The 16,532-nt window shown below is 37.8% G+C and overlaps 1 long non-coding RNA gene across 2 annotated transcripts in view; it reads left to right on the top strand.

The window, feature by feature from the left end:
• The window catches only part of LOC143693965 (uncharacterized), a 99,405-nt gene that overhangs the window by 45,820 nt on the left and 37,053 nt on the right, over positions 1 to 16,532 (top strand). For both annotated transcript variants that reach the window (XR_013182098.1, XR_013182097.1), the window contains exon 5: positions 6,375 to 6,541. This is a non-coding gene — a long non-coding RNA (uncharacterized LOC143693965). The remainder of the gene's footprint in view (positions 1 to 6,374; positions 6,542 to 16,532) is intronic.

The following is a 16,532-nucleotide window of genomic DNA, read 5'->3' as shown; positions in this document are numbered from 1 at the left end:
CTTCTAGGTACTGAAATAAAGGTACTTTGTTACTATGTAGTAGTTATATATTACTACCTAGTACTTATGTACCATAATAAGGCCTCCTCAGAGTCCTTTCTCCAGGATGAACAACCCCAGGTCTCTCAGCCTTTCCTCATTGGAGAGGTGTTCCAGCCCTCCAGTCTTGTTCATGGCCATTCTCTGGACCTGCTCCAGGAGGTCCATCTCTTCATTATATTAGGGGTTCCAGAGCTGGATGCATACTCCAGGTGGGGTCACACCAGAGTGGAGCAGAGAGGCAGAATCACCTCCCTTGACTTGTTGCCCGTGCTGCTTTGGATACAGCCTAGGATATGGCTGGCCAATGGGCTATAAGTGCAGTTTGCCAGCTCATGTCCAGTGTTTCACCCACCAGCAGCTCCAAGTTCTTCTCAGCAGGGCTGCTCTTGATTGTCCATCCCCTTAGTGACAATACCAGGGGTTGCCCTGACCCAGATGCAGCACCTTGTACTTGGCTTTGTTGAACAACCAACATGAGATCCTTGAGCCTGCCCTCTGGATCCCATCCTTCAGGTCTGTCAACAGCACCGCTTGGCTTGGTGTCATCTGCAAATTTGCTGAGGGTGCGCTAAATCCCAGTCTCTATAATTGGTGAGTGTTTTAAAATGTCCTGGTTGAAATATGGATCCCTGAAGGACACCACTTATCACTGGTTTCCATCTGAATACTGAGCTTTTGACTGCTGCCCTATGGATGTGACCATCCTACCAATTCCTTATCCACTGAGCAGCCCACCTATCAAATCTACAACTCTCCAATCTAGACGGGATTTAGAGGACTGTGTAATAGACCTTACAGAAGTGCAGATAGATGACATCTGTATCTCTTATGAAATGAAAGTCAATGAAATAATGCATGGAAAAGAAGTCAGTGCAATGCATACAGCTGCTCTCTCTCTTGGCTTCCTCTTGGATTTTCTTAAACAGAAATTGTTATGGAACGCTTTGTCAGACAGTATCAAAACTGTTGCAGAAAGGGCAAAAGAAGTGTCCCCATCCAGGGGCTGTGCAAGCTGCTTTGCCCTGTGGCACTCTGTAGAGATCTAATTTGGTAAAGGTCATTGCAAACTGGTGGAGGATTAGTGATCTTTTGTGTAAAAATTGAATTTTCCTGTAAAACATGTTGATTTCTCTTACTTCTGTCTTTTGCATTTCAAAGGAATCACTAGTTTTGATCTTTGAAAATATCTTCTCATGGTTGGTGATTTTTGGCTTTCCAATACTTTGTTAGTATTTCTTAAAAAGTGATGATTTTTTTCTGGTAAAGACTTACATGTGATTGTTTTATTAGAATAAACTTGACATGTGACTTGCTATTGAATACTTTTTATTAGGGAAAAATGCTGTAAACTACAGAGTCCTAAATCTGAAGTATAAATTGAGCATAAATTTTAACAGTGAGGAGATTAGTCACTGGAGAAAGAGCAAAAGGAAATGAATTTTCTGTCTTTTGTTAACAAGGGCAGATGACATTTTTCAAAGATGCATTTCAGCCAAACAACAGGGGGTTTTTTTGATCAATAATGAGATAACTGGTGGAAAGTTGCATCCCTGAATCATCCAAAAAGCAAGGCTAGTTTGAATACTCCTATCAGTGCTATGAATAATGCATATAAGTATCAGGAAGTTTTTGCTTATGGCTTGCATACATTTCCCCTTTCATAATCATCTTTTATTGTGCTACAGCAAAAGTACTTTTTTATACTGAGTAGTATTTCTCTTACTATCAGAAGTACTGGAATTTATATTTACTTTTCAGTCAAAATTATTTTTCATTGGAAAAACTCTGTTTCAGTATTTGGGGACATTTTTAAGATAAAAGTATCAAAAACTTTTGTAAGATTTTGGAATTTGTTACTTCTTATTAAATAAGGCTTTTTTCCTTCTTTTTTAGAGAAAAAAGAAATTTTAATTCTATTTCTATTTTATGTAGTGCTGAAATCCGAAAGCTGCCTGTTACCCTAGCTATTCTTGAAATACACAGGTTAATTATTGCTTAAATAAAAATGGATATTTTAATTTGATCATGTCTTGCAGTAAAGTATTTAAAATTGCAGCTTTTGGGACTTAATTTCTTAAGGGACTTTTCCTACCCATCCATCTCTAAAGAAAAACTTTAAAGTTCAAACTGAGATGGTGGAAATTGGGCATTTTCATTCTGTGAGATATTTTGTAATATCTTAGATTTTTTCCTGACCCCTTTCACAGGCAGTCAAAGATATCTGAGTGCTCTCTCTGATTCAAGCTGTGATTTTTTTTAGGATTTTCAGCTCTCTCTGCTGAAGAGAGAAGAATTGAATGCTCTTACTTCACAGCATGAATAAATCCTTAGTATATGTAGGCCACAAGACATCCACTTAAGTCTGAGAGTTATGATTTTCTGTCTTCTGCTGCAGAGGTGAGGACCAAGCCCTGATTAGGACTGCCTGTAGATATGTACATGGGCCTCATTTAGATTTCACTAACATGAAAACTGTAATGAGTCCACAACTGAAAATGAGAGAGTAGCTGAATATAAAATCACTACAAGTTACATTGGTTAAGATATCTCAGAATTTCAGTATTTTCCCATATCTCTGTATTTAATCAGAAAATACAGAGCTCCTAATCCTTTCAAATAAATATTTGGAAGTTTCCACTGGGGACTTATGCCTTTTTTGTTATTCTTATCAATCCTGAACTACTCTCAAATTTTGAAATAGGGCATGACGTGTTTGAGAGCACAAGTATGAACACACAAAAGAATGAATGCACATACAAATATATTCAATATCTACACACATTTACACAATGTGTAAAACATTTATAAGGACTAGGAAAAATGAAAGTGCAGGAGATAGGAGGATGTAAGAGTGTAAATTTAAGATACAGATAGAGACAGGTTCGCAGGTTTGATCTGAATTTAATGAAGGAAGATAATTGAAGCCAGTGAATGTATTAAAGACAAATGCATCTTTTGCATGTAGGCCAGCATCTTGTTTCTAGAATGCAGGCTGAGATAATGACATTCTTATGACTGAAAAAGTTAAGTTCTGAACTACCAGCTGAGATTTAGTTATTGTGTTGTTTCTGTAACCTCATTCTTGATCAGATTTAATTTTGAGAGGCTTTTAAGTAACCTTATTTAATCTTTCAACATGTAGTCCAGATTCAGACAAATTTAGACAGAAAAAGCTCTTGCCGTAAGGATGCACATGCATCCCTTTTTTGTGTGTGTGTTGCAAGCTCTTCCTTTTGGGTTCATTTTACACATGATCATTTAATCACTCATTTCTATCTAGTCATATTATAGCAGATGGGAGGAAAGGAGTTGTTGAGCTTGAGGGTGTGCAGCTGAGCCAATGGGTGAATGTCAGTTGTTGAATCAATTCCGTCTATAGTTTAGGAGTGCTTTTTTAGAAATTTATGTTTAATAGAATTCAAGAATGATCATTAGAATATGTGTCAAAATTTATGGGTTTTTTATGTTCTTCTGATAACTGAGACCCACTGAAACTCTGTTCCTTTTTCCACTCCACTAAAAGATTATGAAACTAGCATCTTCTGCAGATAAATGGAAGAGAGATGCAAAATCATACAGGTATTTTACCCTGAGAATATATTTTTCATTTTAAGAATTGACAGAAATCACATTTAAAAGTCAAAGGCTAAAAATTTACTATCTGCAGAATGAAGATAAAAAATTAAAATGTTAGTCAACTCAGACTAAGTCAACTAAGTATCAACAACTATAAGAGGACTTCATTCGAACTGTCTGGTCATAAATAGCCATCTGATCCAAAATAGTGACATCTCCAAAATGAGTGTTGATGAGCATCTGTCACGGTAAAATCATTATTTTAAAAATAAACTTTAATAACTAGTTATGTGGGTTTTTTTTTTCAAATTTTAACCAGTGTAGAAGAAACTATTTTCAAACAGAGAAAACTTTTACTTACTTTTTCTTTTTCTTTTTTTTTTTTTTAAATTTAGCTATTCCCTGCATAATGACCCTTGTTTTGAGAAGCACATTATGAAGTATTAAAATAGTAGTACTGAAGGGCCACGTGTATTCTTTCAGAAGTGATTCTGAATAAAGGCATCTTTCTTTCTGAATATAATGTTATGCACATTTTAGAATTAATAAATGTAATTAATTTCCATAATTATGCACTTGAAATGTACCTTTTAACTTGTTACAATCTACATATGAACTAATTATTTTTGGGTTTATCTGTGCCACTCCCCTGTGGTCATTAGGCTTGACTCAGTCTCCCTGCAAGCACACCATTTAGAAATGCTGTTATTACTTGCAACAGGAAAGGCCACTGGTCTTCTCTCAGTTGCAGAATAGAAAATATATTAAATGCAGCAGTACATACTTCCCCTAAAAAGGCAGAGTTAGCCCGTCTCTGTGATATTCCAAAGGATCTTTGGGAATGTGTGAATCTTGATATTTCATAACATTTGCAGCTCCTAACAGAGCCAAAAAAAAAAAAAAAAAAAAAGAGAATGTTTTATTTTCTTGAGTTTGAGTTCTGGTGTTTGTGGAGCAGTACATATGCTCTTACTCCATTTGCCTCAACACTTCTTCAAACATCCACTATTTATTATCAGTGAATGACTTTTGCCAAACAATCCTCTAAAACTAAGAAAATTTCCTCCTTCTTACTGAAACATTTCCCCCCATTTTTACTTACATATATCTTATATGCCATATACATTTTTCTGTCTTCCTATGCTAAGGAAAAGGATCTCGCTAAATTGATTTTCCAGCTATTTTGTCATTATGAACATGAGGCAGTCAGAGGCAACTTAATAAGAAATCAAAGATACCTTACTGGTTGAATGATGTGGGAATTCCTTGTACAGAGATGAATGAGCTGTACTTTTAAAACTCCTGCTGCAATTCTTTCCAAAACAGGAGAAATAGCAGCAGTATCCTACTTGCTAGACATACTGATCATAGATCTGTCACATCTTCACACACATAACTCTTCAATCCACGCTGTGTGGATTGTCTGTCAATTTTAAAGGTAATTTGTTTGTGTGACCAAGCATATGATGCAGCATCTACAGACTAATCTATTCTATAAGCATCTTACAAGTGAGGACCTTCTCAGCTGCTCTAAAACCATATTTTCTTTAATATGCTAGAGGCTGGTTTTGCTGCCAGCACCTTCCACTTAAAATCATGTTTCACAGACCTTAATTTTTGGTACCTTCTCTGGACATATTGATGCTAATGCAAGGTACTGTGAAGCTGTAGCAAGACATAGACTATAAAGCTCATGGGTATGAAAAATTAAACTACACCAATTTAACATGTTTATAAACCTTTCTGCTTCGTATTCAGTTGCAATTTACTGGGAAGAAAATATTTACTTATTTTTAATACGTTGTCTATCACATACTTTAATCCATGTAATAATCCTTGTAATTGTTAAAAGTGTGGAGAGAACTGGAAATAAGCAGTAGATATCAATAGATATTGCTCATCTTATAAGTGTCACTGGGAGAAGGCAGAGGAAAGGTCTTCAGCGCATAGTTGGTCTTTTCATTCAGAAACCCAGTGCTGGAACTTTAATTAAATAGGAAAAAGCTTTATGTTTTATCAAGTTATGACCAACATCACAGTAGGAAAAAGCAGTGGGGTAGGGGTAGAAGCCAAAAGGTACATCCTGAGGTCTGTGACACACAGAAAATCACATTGAGTGGTGCCCTGCCCCCTGAAAGGCTCATTAAGAGGGGTGTGGGGACCCAACAGCACACCCAGGGGTCCAGAGTGGTGCTGGTGGAATTCCTGTTAATGGTTAATCCTGCAGGCAGCTGCCAGTGCCCTGCTGCACTCAGGAACTTGGCTCCCCTCTTTTTGCAGGTGGCATCTGGCACCACAGGGCAAGTCCTGCCTGTCACAGCCTCCTGGGGAGCAGTGAGGTGAGGCAGGGTGGTGTAGGGGCCATTCCCACTGGGCCAAGAAGCAGATCTGATGGTGCTGGGGTGCAACAGGATGCAGATGGAACTGTGTCGTTCAGGAGCAGGAGAAGTGATGAGCTGCGGGACAAGGAACTGGATGAGCTGCATGTAGCAGCCACCAAGGCTAGCAAAAACTTTGGGGGTATGTAAAAGCAAAGATTTTAGAGTCCTCCTTTTAGGATTGTATTACACATTAATGCAAAATAAGACTTTTCCATGAATAATGCTAATTTAGAATTGTTGAAAACTCCTTTAAAATCTGATGTCGAGTTGCTGACAGTCCTCTTCTGGTTATACATAATGCTGCCACTGGCTCTGTCTCCTGTTTTGAGTTAATTTCCTAACTTGTGTCAATTTGCATTCTTTAACTTTGAATAGGCAGAAGATGTAAGAGGCCGAGTACCAACATCAAGCTCTAAATCATCCTTTTCCCACCTGTGCCCTGGGAGCCATCAGACATCAGGGAGTGTCGATGTGCAAGTGCTGAAAGCATGTGAGCAATGACTTCGGGTGCAAGAAAAGGTCACTGGGGACATCTGTGACAGGTGAGAAACCAGCTGAACAAAGCCAAACCAACAGCTAGCAAGCTGGAAAAGGAAATGGAGCAACTGCAAAAGCCCTCTAGGAAGTGTCATTTACTTTAGTTATATGGAAGAAAAAGAATTACAGCAGGCCTGGAGACAGACAAAGGAGCAACACTGAGAAAGTTCAAGGGAGAAAAGGTGCCATCAGGAGGGTGCAAGAACTGCAGCAACAACTGGCCTAGCTCCACCATGAAATCTTTGAGGGGAACAGCCCAACCTGAACCCTAACTCAGCATTCTCCTCAAAATCCCCCCAGCCTCAAATGTGCTGCCCGCTACCCCACACCAGTACAGCTCTGGTCTCTGTACATCCATACCCTGGGATGCCTTCCCCAAAAATATCACAACCCCTCATCAACCCCTCTTGAGAGTTCCTGTGGTTCTGTCTCTCCTCAAAATATCCTACAGCTCCCCGACATCCACCCCACTGTCCTTGGTAAGAAGTACCCCAAAACCTCCAGTTTTCTCCCAACTAGACCCACATCCATGACCTCCCCCAGATGCTGCCCAGCCAGATGAGGAATACAGGTGTGAGGAATACAGGTGTTTTTAGTGGGGGCACAGATGAGCACCACCAGGCTGTTCTGGGTACACCAATACTGTTGGGGGCAGGCCCAGGGTCACCCCAACCCCTCTTTCTCCTCCTCTTCCTTCCCACTGCCTCTCTACCCACATCACCCCCAAGGTCACTGCTTGCGAACCATTGCTGAAGCATCTGAATGTGGGAAAACTTACATTTTTTATTAGAGAAGATAGAAACTACAAAATATTTTTCTGGTTCATTGCTTCACAGTGGAGCTTCCCTGGTTAACTTTTTTGGGAAATGTCACATTGGCAGATTGACCTTAATTAAAACTTAGATGACTTTACAGTCATCTAAGTCATTTTCAGCCACTCTCTGAAAGATATAATAATATGGAAGTGGGTGTTTGTTTGTTTGTTTGTTTGTTTGTTTGTTTTTCTGCAAAACCATAAGCACTCTAATATGTAAAAGGGACAGGGTGAAATGTCTACGCATCAGAGCATTGTTCAAGTTGTTTGAGCCCATTACAGGGCAGAGCATCCTGCTACACCCATATACTGCATTTTTTAGGCAGATTATCACTGGTAAAGAGGACTAAGCAGAGAATCGTGACAAGAAAAGTGTGTTTGCAGATAACAAATAAGGATGCTAACATTTTCTGAAGATATACAGTTTTAAACTTATATGCCTTTATTATTCCTCAGTTATTGAAGTGAGACTTTAGGAAGTTTGATACTCTGTGTTTTTACAGTGTTACATTTTAGGTACAGCAGTTAGCTGCTTCTGTCACCTGTAGCTTCTTGGCTATTCACAAGAACAAAATTGTTTCTAGTTGAAACAATCAACCACACTGAATCTAAAGTACCTCGAGCATCCAATATGAAAGTCAGTGATTTAAAGGCCATTCAACTGTAGGCTGATGGTTTCTGTGGTGGGATGATAGAAACATTAATCCAGAAATCACTGAGAGGGAGCCGAGTAAATATGTGCATATAGAATAACAATTCAAACCCTACTGGCTATCCACAATTTTTTTTTCTACTATTGTTCAACTACTGTGCATTGTTTTGAGCTCAAGCATCATGCTTTAGGACATACAGGCAGATTCTCTGCTTATTCTAGAAGAGGTTCTGAAGAACTTTTCAAGATTGTAGGATTTCAAGACACCTGCCTGCCTGGAATGGTTGATGGTGTCAGGGAGCAGAATGGTCCCCCCATTATCCAAGAAGAGGCAGTCAAAGAACTACTGAAATGCTTGGATGTTCATAAATCTATGGAACTAGATGGGATCCATCCGAGGGTAATGAGAGAGCTGGCAAATGAGCTTGCAAAGCTACTCTCCATCATTTACCATCAGTCCTGGCTCACTGGTGAGGTTCCAGATGACTGGAAGCTGGCCAATGTGATACCCATTCACAAAAAGGGTGCAAAGGAGGATCCTGGTAATTATAGACCAGTCAGCCTGACCTCAGTACCTGGCAAGATAATGGAACAGTTTATATTAAGTGCCATCACATAGAATTTACAGGATGGCCAGGGTATCAGACCCAGTCAGCATGGGTTTAGGAGGGGTAGGTCATGTTTGACCAACCTGGTCACCTTTTATGACCAGGTAACCCGCCTAGGGGATGCAGGGAAGGCTGTAGATGTTGTTTATTTGGATTTCAGCAAGGCCTTTGACACTGTCTCCCACAGCATACTCCTAGACAAGCTGGCAGCCTGTGGCTTGGACAGGAGCACTCTTTGCTGGGTTAGGAACTGGCTGGATGGCCAGGCCCAGAGAGTGGTGGTGAATGGTGCTGCATCCAGCTGGGGGTCAGTCACCAGTGGTGTCCCTCAGGGGTCTGTGCTAGGGCCAGCTCTGTTTAATATTTTTAATGATGACATGGATGAGGGAGTCATCATTTAGAGTCTTTCATTAGCAAATTTGAAGATGACACTAAGCGTGTGTTGATCTGTTAGAGGGACGGAGGGCTTTGCAGAGGGACTTGGAATGGTTGGATGGATGGGCAGAATCTAATGGGATGAAGTTCAATAAGTCCAAGTGCCGAGTCCTGCACTTTGGCCACAATAACCCCCTGCAGCGTTATAGGCTGAGGATGGTGTGGCTGGACAGTGCTCAGGCAGAAAGGGACCTGGGGGTGCTGGTTGACAACCGGCTGAACATGAGCCAGCAGTGTGCCCAGGTGGCCAAGAAGGCCAATGGCATCCTGGCCTGTGTCAGGAATAGTGTGGCCAGCAGGAGCAGGGAGGTCATTCTTCCCCTGTACTCGGCTCTGCTGAGGCCACACCTTGAGTGCTGTGTCCAGTTCTGGGCCCCTCAGTTTAGGAGGGACGTTGAGACGCTTGAGCGTGTCCAAAGGAGAGCAACGAGGCTGGTGAGGGGCTTGGAACACAAGCCGTATGAAGAACGACTGAGGGAGCTGGGGTTGTTCAGCCTGGAGAAAAGGAGACTCAGAGGTGACCTTATCACTCTCTACAACTTCCTGAAGGGTGACTGTGGTGAGCTGAGGGTCGGTCTCTTTCTCCGGGCAACAACAGACAGAACAAGAGGACACAGTCTCAAGCTGCGCCAAAGGAGATACAGGCTAGAATTAAGGAGGAAGTTTTTCACAGAAAGAGTGGTCAAATACTGGAATCATCTACCCAGGAAGGTGGTGGAGTCACCATCCCTCGATGTGTTTAAAAAAAGACTGGATGTGGCACTTGGTGCCATGATCTAGTTGAGGTGTTAGAACATGGGTTGGACTCGATGATCTTAAAGGTCTCTTCCAACCTAGAAATTCTGTGATTCTGTCATTCTGTGATTATTTTTTTTTTGTTTTTAAATAGGTAGAAGAGATAATGTTATTATCCACCAGAATAATGTTAGGATTCTACTTCAGGAATGATGGTAAGGGTCAATTATTAAAAGATGCCTCTGCCTGAGCTAAAGTGCAAATAAGACCATATGCCAGAGTCAATAGTACAGATTTTATTCAACAGTAATGTCCTCACATAGAGGGGAGCTATAGAGGGTGGAGGGGGGTGGGGGAGAAGAGAGAAAGAAGAAAGAAAGAGACAGAGATTAAATAAGAAGATAGTCATCACCACATGGGTTCCTGTGGCTTCCCACTGGCCCTTCTTCTTCTGGTCTTCTCTGTATTGGTAGTCCTCAAGTGTTCTTCTTAAGGTACCCCTTTTGTAATAAGTCCTTGGTATTCAGCAGTGTATTGGAATGTGCCATTCCAACAACTTGAGATGGCATGTGTCTATGCAGCTGCTTCCTTCCCAGCAGCTTGCCATGGAGAGAATTGTTGGTGTCTGAATAGGTTATCCAGATGTGCCTTGCCCAGCCTGGCATTTTCCTGTAGTTGCATCTGCGCTTTCCCACAGTCTGCACAGTGAAATCTTGTCTGGTCTGCTAACTCCACACCTTTCACCTCCTGCAGGACAGAAATTAACATCTTCCTGTTATTCATCTGTGCTTGTTGTGGTATCTCATCTTATGGGGAGAGTGTTTTGAACCATTTTTACTGCATTCTTTAATTTCTGACACATAAAAACAAGGAAGTGCTTCTTTAAGAAGAGAAGAATATGGCTTTTTGGTAGCAGTAATCAGCTGGTCTACCTTTTTTCAGAGTGACTCAGTTTTGGGTGTATTTGCTCATTATTTTTTCTCATTAATTTCTAAGGTAATCAAGAATGAAGAGCAGCTGCCTTTATACTGCTAAATAGAAGAAAACAGAGAGAAATCTCTATTTATTTTAACTGTCTCCAGAATATGTTAAAAAATATTGTATTTTCTTTGGAACTGTTCTTACCCAGTTTCACTAACATTACCCTTTTGAATTTAATTGTTAGTTAGAAATGATTGATGATAGTGAGAATATTTTAACATTACTGGACATTTAAGATTTTCAGTATAAAATTCCACTCCACCTAATTGGAATGCCCTTCATTAGGATTAATTAGTTATGATTTCTTCCTGCAAATCTATTGAAGCTTAACCAGACTTAAAGAGTAACTGACATTTTAAAGTAGCTATAATTTGATTTATTTCAGTTTTAATAGACAATTTAAGTGTACTTATGTTCCTTTGGTGTGCATCAGTATCAGAAAGCTCAATTATTTCTTAGCTCTGATGAATGCAGAGTTCTTATTTATTGCTTCAGGGCCATTCCTTTCTAAACCCTCTTTCTGTGCTCTAAAGGTCTAAGTTCAAGACGTAACTGAAAACAGTATGGATTTCTTTGTGTGTTCATATTGATCATCAACATTTTCTTAACTTTCCTATTTGAGATATATCTTTTTTGCATTTTAATTTAAACTTTTATCCTAATGAGACATCTGATTTAATTGAAATAGGGACATTACTTTTAAGATCTAAGTATTGTTCACCTCATAATTAATTCCAGCAGATCTTTGTGCTGTGAACTATAGTGAAAGTCCTAAGGGTGTACTGAGATGTGTCTCCCAAGGGTAAGAAGGCAGGATTATCATATGAAAAGTAAAGGTTAGATGAATAAGATAAATCCTCAAACAAAATTTTGGTGAAAAGGGGAAATCCCCACCAAAATTGCCTTTTGTGAATATGGTTAAAGTGGAGAAACTTGGAACTCATTGTGACCATGTCCTGATTGAGTGTTGGGATGTGATCTGCATCCAGGCCATTGTATCCTGTTGTCCTTCCTGCTTGGCTGCATGAGTGGAAAGGACTGGGATAGTAGTGTGCTTCAGTAAGTTCCTGAATCTAGTTTAATGGGAATAAGAAATGAAGGCTGCACATTTCTCTTGGTTTAGATGCAATTAAGGTGATTATCTTAGCAATAAAAAATTATAATTTCAAAAGGATGTGATGTCTTGAACAGTAATTTATCTTTTCCATGGACCCCCAAAGCAATCTAAATGCATTCATATGTTTAAGTGGGAGCATATAATGGTGTAACACATACCTTGGAGTAGCAGTGAATGAGAATAGATGGCTTAATGATACCTGGCACAAGTGTCATGATTCACAGCAATGCAAGGCATTTTTTACTTCACACTACAGTATCTAATACCAGTATGATGCTTTATTTTTGTTTATCAAACATGTTCCAAAGAGTGTGAAAATTACTTCTAATCTCCTGAGCAAGACAAAATTTTATATATGAAGAAAATGGAAACTAGATACCGTTTTTATAAGAAAGGGGAAAAACATACCTAATAATTTGCGCATCTATCTAATGCATTAGATAACATAACAACATCTAAGAAGGGTGAGCAAATTCCGAAAGACTAGTGTACCTTTATTTTCTAACCTTTTTCTATCTCTGCAGATGAAGTCTACATAATCAAAGTAATCTGTTTCATCAGATGGAGCAATTTAATCATTAAAAGTAATGAAATCATATTATTGGTATTACAAAAAAAAAGCTATTACTCTGTTTATCAAAGTTGGATTTGCTAGAACCTTGGATTGTGTGAAAGCATCAAACTCAGCATTTTCTGCTGAGTGCTGGAGCTAATCTTATCCCACTGGATACACAGAGATATTTGTTTGGAGTATAGGACAACCAAGCAGTGTGTTCTGCAGTCCTTGGTGCTGAGGGAAGAAATCAAAATATTTGAAAGCTTATTTTAAAAGGCCCTCATAAGGACCCTGCAGCTCCAGGGACCCATAGACTATCCTTTAGGTCTGAAAACACTTGAAGATTTAGGGAAACTTTGAGAAAGCTTTGGGGCATTGCCAGGGAGAAGACACTGCAAATAAAACAGCCTTAATCTCCAGCACTGAAGTTAATGGGCAGAAACCAGCAATGCTTTATAAGGTAGCTGAAAGATCTGGAGGAGTGGGACAGCTTGAAAACTCCTAGACATAGTCTGAAGAGAAAATCCTGGTGCATGGCTGGATCAGATATTCAGGTAGACCAATTTGTTCTGGAATATATGAATTTCAGTAGTTACTTAACATGAGAAAATCCTGGTGCATGGCTGGATCAGATATTCAGGTAGACCAATTTGTTCTGGAATATATGAATTTCAGTAGTTACTTAACATGAATTTAATCTCTCTGGTGGTATACCCACAAGCAGATTTTACTAACTTTGAAATACCTTTTTTAAATGAAAGTAGAAAAATCTGAACAATTCACGAGCTGCTTATGGTCCTTATTCAAAGTGTACAACAAATTTTTGGAAGTTACATATTCCTATTCATATCAATTAGTATTTATGCTGTACAAATTACAACTAACTAATCTATAACTACTTTTGTGTAAAGCATGCACTTAACAGCAGTATTGAATCCTGAATCAAAGGGTTTGTGGTCCAATGAATACCTCTGCATATGTGTTTCTCTTGATATAAATAGATAAAAATAATGAAAAGTGATATGATAAGAAGTTCTGCTGAAGATTTACTTGATGGAAAAAAAATTCATTTTGTCAAATGGTGAAAAAGAGAGTTCCAACATCATATGAGATAGCAAGTGACATTTCAAAATCTATTGGCAAATTCATTAGTTTTAAATGTGGGGAAAAATTCAGAAACAGCTATGAACTAGAACTATTTTTAGGTTTAACTTTTTTAAGACTTCAAAACTGTTCTAAAGAACTTTGTTGACTTGTTTATCTTAAGATATTTATCTTTATTTTAATTTTTTTTAATCTTTATTGTATTACTTCCTGCTTAGGCTACAAGCTAGTACCGAAATAAATAATATTTATTTATTCTTGAAAAAAAGTGGCTAAAGGGATCTTCTCTTTAAGCTACATTGCTGATATTTCAATTTTTTTCATCTACTAGGCAGAAACATTATCAACAAATAATTTGTCAGGAGCTATTTTAAAATATTCTGTTGTTATTTAAGCTTGTTACTGAATGAAGATGATCTGAAAGAATATAATGGTTAAACAAAATTAGTACTTTCACTCCATATTCCCATATCTTGATGGGAAAATTTCATTTAAATGTAAAAACAATTTATATAATTAATATTAATTTATATTTATTGTTAAATAAGTATTCTTCAGATTTCAATTTTCCTCAAAGACTTCATAATAATGCTGTTTTATATTTCCACTATCAGCTAACCTCTCTTAATAAGGACAGAAAAAAAAATCAGAAATTATATGCTTTCTTTTTTCTTGGCACAGTTCAAACAATAGATAACACTGTAAGACACAGAAAAGACTTTTATGGAAAAAGAAGTATGTTCTGCCAAACAAATCACAGTGGGCACTTTAAGCAAACTTAACAAGTAGGTAGAATAAATATGGTGCTGTATGATACATATTTTATGAGACCACAGGCCATTACATATTTTTTCATAAATTTTTAAAACTGTGCAATTTTCCACTCCAATAATTTTAAATGAAAAATGTTTTACTTTAGAGAAAATTAGTTAAAGGATTGAAAACCATTGTATAAATAAAGAAACTTTGCTTAAGAGAAAGAAAATAGATTTTTTAAAGTGAAAAGTCAATTTATATAATTTTGCTAAATGCTTTAAGTAGGAAAGTACATAAGTAATTTAGAAGTGCAAAGTGCCTTGGGTTGGTTAGTAAATTACAGGGATGTTTTAAAAAATGCTCCCCACTGGTTACAAAACAGACTTGAGTAGGAGTCTTGAAAGTAGTGTTGTAGATACAACAGAGCATATCAAGAATTTCACTGACCAAACGTAATACAACTCATCTTTTCTGTGAAAAGCAGGCTGAATTGATTGGCTGGTATCCTCCAATAATATAAAGCAGGGATTTTTTGTTTCTAACTTCCAGTATTCTCATCCTGGAAATCCTTTGTGATGGTATTATTCTATTTGTTCACAATTTATTCAGGACTCTGGGCAATGTCAATAATTTACTGATGTAGAAGTTTTAATAATAAATCTGTTGTCTATGATATAAAGATACTACATTTCAGATTAGTTGTGAAAAGTCTCAGGTGTTAACTGTAAAATGAGAAATTTAAATTGTTTCTAATTTTATCATGGATTTTAAATTTTGGTTCCTAAAAGAAAACCAAAGCCATGTGTTTGTCTTCTCTTACAAGTCTAACTTTACGGTTGTTAGAAACTAGAGTCTGTCCCTTTGGGGCAAAATGACAAATATTGCTAGTTGTTTAGAAGCATATGTCATAAAATTACCTTAACTCTGAAGTAAACTTTGATTAAATATTTTTTACATGTATATAGATAAATCATTCCAGGGAAAATAAATCATCTCATTGGGACATTCAGTCTTAAAACGTATTATAGAATTGTGACTCACAAACCGAGTCACTAAAAATGTCTAGGATGTTTTAAATGGTCATGTATGCATCAGAGGTTTATTTGGTTGTGGAATTAAATTTAAGGTCTAATATAATTTTGCAAACTGCATTCAGTCATGAAACCTCATTTTTCATATAGTGTGACAGTTCCACATCAAATCCCTTTTCTGCATTGGGGTTTATAATAGGAAAACCTTGGGAATTACTGTCTGAACACAAGTATTAAAATATAAAAGTTCATGTTGTTACTGAGATAGAGAGAAATACTATGTGAAAAGGGTTAGTTACAAAAATTCATCAATTCACCAAAATATAGTATAGGACAACCAAGCAGTGTGTCCTGCAGTCCTTGGTGCACTATACAAGTAGTGTATAATAGAATAATAGTGTTAGGAGAGCAGAAAAAAAAAATCAAGATATAATAATGATTGTTTCAAGACTGTGAGCATCCTAAATCTGGAAGTTGATTTTTGTTTAATGCTTATGTTCTCATGGTGTTCAGGAGTTCTTGCTATTGGCTGTAGCCTTTCATGCCTAACAGTATGGAAGCAGATCTTCACAGGGTTCATAATGAAGCCTTTTTTGAGTGTTAGAGTATGAAAATATAGAATCTAGAGGACATGGGATCAGTCAGCTAACCTCGTAGAGGTTAGCTACGTGAGTAATTGTCAGTGCAATGCAGACTATATTTTTGCAGGTGTTACAAAATTGAATGTTTAAGTCTAATTAAGGGAAAAATAACTAGTTGGTTACAGCAGTAGGATGAAGGCACAGAAATGTTTGTTAGAAAATTTAGAATCATAAAGCACTTAAGTTGGAAAGAGCATAATGGAGTCGTCTACTTCATTCCCCTCTTCAAAGTAAATTGGTAAGTGGTAGGGTCTAGAAGTTAAGGAAATTTTGAAAGAATTTTAGACTGAATTAAAACGTGTTGCTTGTCATTACAAAACATCCTGAAGGATCTGTCCTTTCAGAGTGAAGGTCCTGAGGGGTCTGTCCTTTCAGAGTAAAGATCATACCCTATGTTCAGTGTAAAAAAATATTCAGGTTGGTGAACAGATAGGAAGGATAAGGTACATTTGAAGCCAACTAGGAAATGATGGGTACTGGAGCAGTTTAAAAAGACAGGAGAGCATTCATTTGGTTTCTCTGTACCACAAAATCGGGTGCTGCAGTTTTTGGGATGAAGCCAGGCT

Source organism: Agelaius phoeniceus, chromosome 4 (assembly GCF_051311805.1).
Source record: "Agelaius phoeniceus isolate bAgePho1 chromosome 4, bAgePho1.hap1, whole genome shotgun sequence".
Lineage (NCBI taxonomy): Eukaryota > Metazoa > Chordata > Aves > Passeriformes > Icteridae > Agelaius > Agelaius phoeniceus.
This window is presented reverse-complemented; position numbering and strand designations above follow the sequence as displayed.